This window comes from Sus scrofa, unplaced genomic scaffold, assembly GCF_000003025.6.
Source record: "Sus scrofa isolate TJ Tabasco breed Duroc unplaced genomic scaffold, Sscrofa11.1 Contig83, whole genome shotgun sequence".
NCBI classification, from domain to species: domain Eukaryota; kingdom Metazoa; phylum Chordata; class Mammalia; order Artiodactyla; family Suidae; genus Sus; species Sus scrofa.
The window spans coordinates 33,521-41,262 of NW_018085323.1; the positions used below are offsets into that span (position 1 = coordinate 33,521).

Genomic DNA, 7,742 nt, shown 5'->3' on the forward strand with positions numbered 1-7,742 from the left:
GGTTTAAAAAGATTTCCCATACTGTCACACACAGAGAACTTAAGATTCCTTTAGAAAGAAAAGGAGACTTTGTTGTTGAAAGAGCTGAAGTAGGTAAAATACATCAAGGCGTTCCCGTCGTGACTCAGTGGTCAATGAATCTGACTAGCATCCGTGAGGACGCGGCATCCATCCCTGGCCTTGCTCAGGGGGTTAAGATCCTGTGTGAATGTGGCTGTGGCTGTGGCATAGGCCGGAAGCTACCGCTCACATGTGGTCCCTAGACTGGGAGCTGCCATATGCTGCTGTGTGGCCCTAAAAGGCAAAACAAACAAACAAACATTGAGCCACAAGTATAGTGGGGAGAACTATGGTGTACTTTGGCAGAAAAGTCATATGATCTAATTTATCTTTTTAAAGGATCATTCTGATTGTGAGAAGAGGACTGAATGGGATGAGGTAGAGGCGTAACATGGTCAAGTCTCACTAGGCGGCTGCTATGGTCCTTCAGGAGAGAAAGAGTCATCACCAGGACCAGATTCTTCTGGAAGACGTTGTGAAAGGACTTGGTTCAAATTTGGGGTACATTTGAACAACGGGGTTTGCCAAAGGCAGGAGAGAGTGGGGATGAGACTCCAGATTGTGAAAAGAGTAGCTGAATGAACAGTTGTTAACTGAGAAAGAGTGAGGGAGGGCAGGTGTTAAAACAGACAGGAAGTCAGGATTTCTCATGGGGACATGCTACGTCAAGCACACCTCCAAGAGGACAAGGGCACTGCCTGGGGGCTTCTGCTCATCGGCGGGTGCCTAAGCTCCTGCTGCAAGTCTTGCTCTTGGCATCCGCCCCACCCTTCCCGACTGACACCCTTCTCTTCCAGCTCCTCCATTTCCTCTGCTTTTGTTGTGCCTGCCGAGTTCAGAGCTGATATTTATCCCGTTGCAGCTCACTAATCTCTTTCCTGCACTGCTGACATCGGAGAAGGGGAGTGAAAGGTCCTGAGCTGAGTGATATCGTGAAGGCTTTTCTGCTGTCTTCCAGTCCTCACCACGCCAAAGGGAAGCCTGCCTTGAGGCAGGACCGCCCCCTCCACAGCCCCACCCACGTCTGCTGCCACTCCACTCCCTTCCTTCCTTCCCGCTGACCCGCCTTTTCCCACTTGAAGGGCGACCAGAAGCCACCTGGGCAGGATGGGGCCTCTCCACATCCTCTTCCACAAAACTGTCTCAGGAAACCAGAGACAGTCCTCCAAAACGGTAATGGGACCTGTGAAGCCCAAGAAGCTACTCCTTTCCTCGCACAAGCCCAGCGGGGGCCATGCTGCTTTCCCACGCTGCCAACGGCTGTCCTTTTCGGGACGACAGCCGTAGCTACGCCAGGAGAAGGAAGCAATGTGCCGGTCACCTTGCAGGGCAATGGTATCTGGAGGAAACCCCACCGTATCAGGAAGCCGCCTGAAATGTTACTGGCAGCCCTTCAGCAAGGCCCACATTCTGACACGCACATGCAGAGACCAGGACCCACTCATGTAACACTGGCCCAGCAGGACAGTGTGTAGCATTTCCAGCCACATGGCCCTCCATCTGATACCGCCCCCCACACACACACACTCTGCCCTAAAATGACCCTTGTCTCGGCTGCAAACCGACCACTAACACAAGCCCTACACGGTTCTGAAATAACGGGTAGCTGAGGCTACGTGTAGTCCCAAGGATCCAACGAAAAAAGCTGAGGAGGATAATATTGGGAAGAGGAGAATAGCCAGCAATGGAGAAGAGGCAGGCAGGTAAGGAAGAGAATTAAGGGGGCATTCCCGCGGTGGCTCATTGAGTTGAGAAACCCACACAGTGTCCTTGAGGATGTGGGTTCGATCCCTGGCCTCTCTCAGTGGGCTAAGGATCTGGCCTTGCCCCAGGCTGCAGGAAAGGTTGCAGATGCAGGCCAGGCCTGGTGTTGCTGTGGCTGTGGAGTAGGCCAGCAGCTGCAGCTCCAATTCGACCCCTAGCCTCGGAACTTCCATATGCCTCAGGTGCGGCCATCAAAAGCAAGAACACAGAAGAAAATTTGTGGAGGAAAACTTACCTAGTTGCCAAATTTTAGAATGAAATGTCAACAAACCTAGTAAACACTCGACCTAATTTGGATGCTCTATTTAAAAACTCTTCCCAAAAGCATAGCAACAACAACAAAAAAACAAACAAAAAACTTAGATATGAGACTTAAAACCAGGAGGACTGATGAAGGAGATGTAACATCAACAAATAAGTTTCAGATAGGGGATGGGGAGAAAAAAGTGGCAGAACTTTGCAGAGAAAATTCCCCGTGATGAACAACGATCCGAGAACACAGTTGCTACCAGGAAACTGACGGAAGAAGTGAAGGGCAAGACGATGCATGGAGGTTTTGAAGGGAACAGCCGTTTGCCCAGCAAGATGGCATAAGCGTGGCCACTGACAGTCAGTGGGGAACAAGAGTTGAAAACACTGCTTAGCAGGAAGGAGGGACATGGACTCTTACAAAAGAAGCGGCACAAAGTCTTGTACACATGCAATGACATGATCATTCAAGGAACTGTGTATGCATTTGGTGCTGTCCCAGAAGGTCCCCGGAGTGTTCTGTGTCTACCTTGCCTTCGGTAAATACCAGCACACCGAAGGCTGTTTATACGAAGGAAGAGTATCGGGTCACCTTTGTTCCACACCACCAAAGTGGAGGGAGAGCTCCCGGACGACCTCTGGGGCCCGGGCAGGCTGAGTGAGGCTCAGCTTCCGCACCCGTGTGTGCACGACAGCACTTTTCCACATACGTTTCAAAGACAGACAGAGAGGATGTGTGTATCAGCAAGACGTTTTGCTACCTAGCATATACATATGGACAGACAGGCCTGAGTGATGGAGCCGGGCCACGATCATGCCAGAGATATTGACCAGCGTCGTCTGGGCTACAGGATCACGGCCAACACACAGACACGCAGACACATGCACAGCCCACACACAACAGCTCCACGAAGGACAGAGCAACAGTCTCAGGGAACAGATGGCAGTCAAAGGATGACAGAACAACTTTGACGTCTGCGCCGATGGCTTGGACACTGTTCCTTCACAACTCGGGGCTCAAGTCACATGCTGCACCTTTGAGAAATGACACACGGACACCTCTTACCCCCTCCATCCTGCTGGGCTAAAGCTCAGCTCTTAACCTTTCCATCCAGTGATGAGGTCCGCCCAGCACGGAGCTCAAAGATACCATTGTCTGCTGGTCTTTATAAGGAAGCTGCCTGGATTCTCCCAGGACGGAGCTGAGAACAACCGCAGCACTTCCTCCAGATGCTGCCGATCCTGCTCTCAGTGGCCTTGCTGGCCCTGAGCTCAGCTCGGAGCCCGTTTTTTTGGTAAGCACCAAGAAGGGGGGGGCGTTGCTGAGACTCTGCGTGGGGTTCGTTAGATGCCACGGGAGTGAGGGTGCTGGTAGAGAAGGCGGCGGGGGAGGTGGAAAGCCTGGGCTGCAGGTGCTTAAGGCAAGGATAAGGCCCCTCACACCCTGGCTGACGCTACATAAGTGTACCTGGAACCCCGTACAGAGTCTTGAACCACAGACTGACAAGGGAAGACTGGCATTTCTGCACACGTCTCACTGACTCGACTGTGAGGGATGCACTGCAGGGAGGCCCGACCAATACAGAGAAGTGTCCTCAGGAAGGCATTACAGTCATCAGAGCAGGAAGGGGGAGAAGGTGGCCTCGCGAGAGGCGTCACACACATGCAGGAGGGGACGCCGGGTCAGACTTTTTACTGAAGCGAAAGGATCAGGACCCTCAATCTCTCTAGCTCACTCTCCACAGAGACACAGAGATCCCAGGGCCAGGGGTTGCAATTTGCTCCATTCACACGCCCCGTTCCATAGTGCTGTGGAAGGTGGTACCCGCGTGTTGACTCCCGGTCACCCCACCTGGGTGAGGCCATGTTAATGTAGGTCAAGTGTCTCATGTGGAGGGAGAGCAGAAGGACAGGAAATAAGACACAGAAACACCCAGCACTTTACCTGAACCAGCATGAGGGTAGAACCGGAAACCAGGGGGAACAGGAAAACCAAAACCAAAACGAAAAACCCAGGGGCCTCCTCTCTTTGGAGTCGTGGTGGACCCTCAGCATAAGAACCACCCGTCACCCCTTCACGTCGTCCTCCCTTTGCCACGGCATCTTGCAAAGGTTGTGTGGACAAGGTACTTGGGGCATCTTCCAAGGCATCTGGCATGCGTTTTGCGCTTTATCTTGCGCTTTTCTTCCTTGAAGGCAACAGTGCAGGATTTCCCAGCCTCCTACCAGATAGGTCACCTCAAATCCTCTATCGACTTCCTTTCTTTTTTTGTCTTTAGCAACTGCTCTGTTCTAGAGTGTCTTGTCGTTTTCACTGTCTTGTCACGACTGGATGAATGTTAGTATCCCAGAGGATATAGGCCATTCTTTGCCAGCCGCGACTCAGGGACCACGAGCAGGGCCCTAAGGTGCATAACAGAGATGTGTAGCTTGGATGCCACAGAGTATGCGGCCTGCTCCCTCAGGCCAGAAATGACAGCTGAGGGAGGAGAGCAGAGGGAAGCAGCTCAAATTCTGCCTCCTCCAGTCTACTGAGCACCAAGCCTTCCAGTGTTCTCGTTGTCCACAATGCCCCTCGGTATACGTATATGGTTTATGGAAAAATGCAAAGAACTGGGGTCTGGGTGGCTTTTCTCTCTGCCTCTCCATTCAACTGTGTCCCGTGCCAATGAAAATTGGCCACGGTTATTCGGCGAATCTTTCGTTCTCTCTCTCAGTATTTGATCCACCTCGGCTTGGAGTATGAGGCTTCCACACAGGCACTCAAGTGACCAGGGTTGAGTCACAGTTGGCAGGCTATGTCCGTGACTCAACAAGTAACTGCCAATGTTTCACTGCGTTAGCTTTCTTCTGTCCTTGGAGACCTCCCTGGGAATTCTGAGACCTCCACATCTCGCTTGCCCATTTAAGGACACGCTCTTTGCCAGAGCAAAGCTCTACTAAGACTCACTAAGTAGTGTCTGCAGAGGATGGAGGCAGTGAGGAGAGGTTGTTGGTAGAGAGAGGCAGGCTCAGCAGAATGGACTAGCTGACAAGGGGTTCAGGGTTCAAAATGTGAGGGGGCGTGTACCACCTACAATGTGCCCTATTCCTGTGTCCGGACTCTACAGATTTAGAGGATGCAAACTCAAACTCCGCTGAGAAGTTTCTGAGACCACCTCCTGGAGGCGGACCACCCAGGCCCCTCCTCCTGAGGAAAGCAAGGTGAGGACATCAGAAGAGACCACGACCACTGGTGCGGCGAGCAGGGACCGCCCCACCTGGTGCCAGACCCCCGCCCGACCCCCCCACCCCACCACCCCACCCACCGCCCCCCTGGTCAACCCCCCCGCCCGGACCGCCACGACCACCTGGTGACCGGACCGCCGCCACCCGGACCAGCCCCACCTGGTGCCAGACCCCCGCCCGGACCGCCCCACCCGGACCAGCCCCACCTGGTGCCAGACCCCGCCCGGACCGCCCCCACCCGGACCCACGGCCACCCGGACCAGCCCCACCTGGTGCCAGCCCCCCGCCGGACCCGCCCCCCATCCCGGACCCACCGCCACACCGGACCATGTCCACGGGGCCAGACCCGCCGGACCGCCCCACCCGGACACCAACACCCGGACCAGCCCCACCTGGTGCCAGACCCCCGCCCCTCGGACCGCCCCCCACCCGGACCACCGCGTGCCAGACCCCCGCCCGGACCCCCACCCGGACCACCGCCACCCGGACCAGCCACCAGGTGCCAGACCCCCCGGACCCCCCACCCGGACCACCGCCACCCGGACCAGCCCCACCTGGTGCCAGACCCCCGCCGGACCGCCCCCACCCGGACCACCGCCACCCGGACCAGCCCCACCTGTGCCAGACCCCCCCCGGACCGCCCCCACCCGGACCGCCACCCGGACCAGCCCCACCGGTGCCAGACCCCCGCCACCCCCACCCCCACCCGCCACCCGGACCAGCCCCACCGGTGCCAGACCCCCACCCGGCCACCCCCACCCGGACCACCGCCACCCGGACCAGCCCCACCTGGTGCCAGACCCCCGCCCGGACCCCACCACCCGGACCACCGCCACCCGGACCAGCCCCACCTGGTGCCAGACCCCGCCCGGACCGCCCCCACCCGGACCACCGCCACCCGGACCAGCCCCACCTGGCGCCAGACCCCCGCCCGGACCGCCCCCACCCGGACCACCGCCACCCGGACCAGCCCCACCTGGCGCCAGACCCCGCCCGGACCGCCCCCACCCGGACCACCGCCACCCGGACCCCCCCACCGGTGCCAGACCACCGCCGGACCTCCACCACCAGGACCACCGCCACCCGGACCAGCCCCACCGGGTGCCAGACCCCCGCCCGGACCGCCCCCACCCGGACCGCCGCCACCCGGACCAGCCCCACCTGGCGCCAGACCCCCGCCCGGACCGCCCCCACCCGGACCGCCGCCACCCGGACCCGCCCCACCGGTGCCAGACCCCCGCCCGGACCGCCCCCGCCCGGACCGCCGCCACCGGACCAGCCCCACCTGGTGCCAGACCTCCGCCCGGACCACCCCCACCACCCCCAGGTCCCAGCCCACCAAGACCTCCACCAGGCCCGCCACCCCAGTGACCCGGAATTCAAGGACAGGTATGATCCAGTTCCCTTTCCTCCCCTGGCCCGAAGCCCTGCAGGTGCAGAACTCTTCAGTGTTTTTCTTGTTTTGGTCATGCCCATGGCATGTGGACGTTCCCTGTCCAGGCATTGAACCTGGCCTGGCAGCGGTCACCACAGCCACCGCACGGACATTGCTGGGTCTTTTACCTGCTAAGCCCGCAGGAAGCGCCTCAAACTTTTGGGTGTCCCTGAAGCAACTGGAACCATGCTGAACCTGCCTAGCCCCAGGCCCGAGTTTTCAGGATTTCCAGTCAGACATCCCGGCATAGAGTCGCAAGCCTTGGCAGGTTTCACATCCTATCCGAGGTGATTCTCCACCCTCAGAAGCAGACAAAAAGTGCCTTTCCCCAGTCATGACCTGTCTTACTCAAGTGCGCTGGGAACGAGCAGGAGAGCTGTGCTCTGCCTTGGACCTCTCGTCCCCTCGTCCTCAGGCACACTGTCTTTCTGTCTCAGGTTTCACCTGACCAGGCCTCTCCGGTCCACTGTCACTGCGAAGCAATACTGGAAATACATACGGCTGGATGCTAGCTAGTTTAAAAACCTCTCCAGCATGTGCTCAAGTTAAAACTAGTAAAGAGAAAGGCAAGAGGCCACCTCTCAGAGGCATAGCACATCCTCCCTCCCCACTTCCTTCCCGAAAGGGTACTCCGGTTCACGCTGTGGGACACCTCCCTGGACACATTTCTACCTATTTAAGTGCACACGCTTCTTTAGCCACACAGGAGAGCATACGTCTCGATTGCTAATTTCAAATAACGCATTTCTTAGAACTCTGCCAGGCAAGCTCATGGACCTCGGTGGAGCTATCTGGACCCTTGTTTTTGTTGCTGCGGTTTTGTTTTAGCACGGCACACCATCCATTACCTGGCTGTGCCGTGGTTCCTTTACACACCACCCCTACCAGGCTGGAGTCATTCTGGAATATACGGCAGGAACTGTTTTGTTCACACACCACACACGTATGCACATTATAGACAGCAATTCAGAGAGATGCAGCCTAAGAAGGATCTGGCCAACAACAG

At 57.2% G+C, this 7,742-nt stretch overlaps 1 pseudogene; it reads left to right on the top strand.

The window, feature by feature from the left end:
- Positions 1–3,303: 3,303 nt before the first annotated feature.
- LOC110259110 lies at positions 3,304–7,091 on the top strand (annotated as a pseudogene).
- Positions 7,092–7,742: the final 651 nt, after the last annotated feature.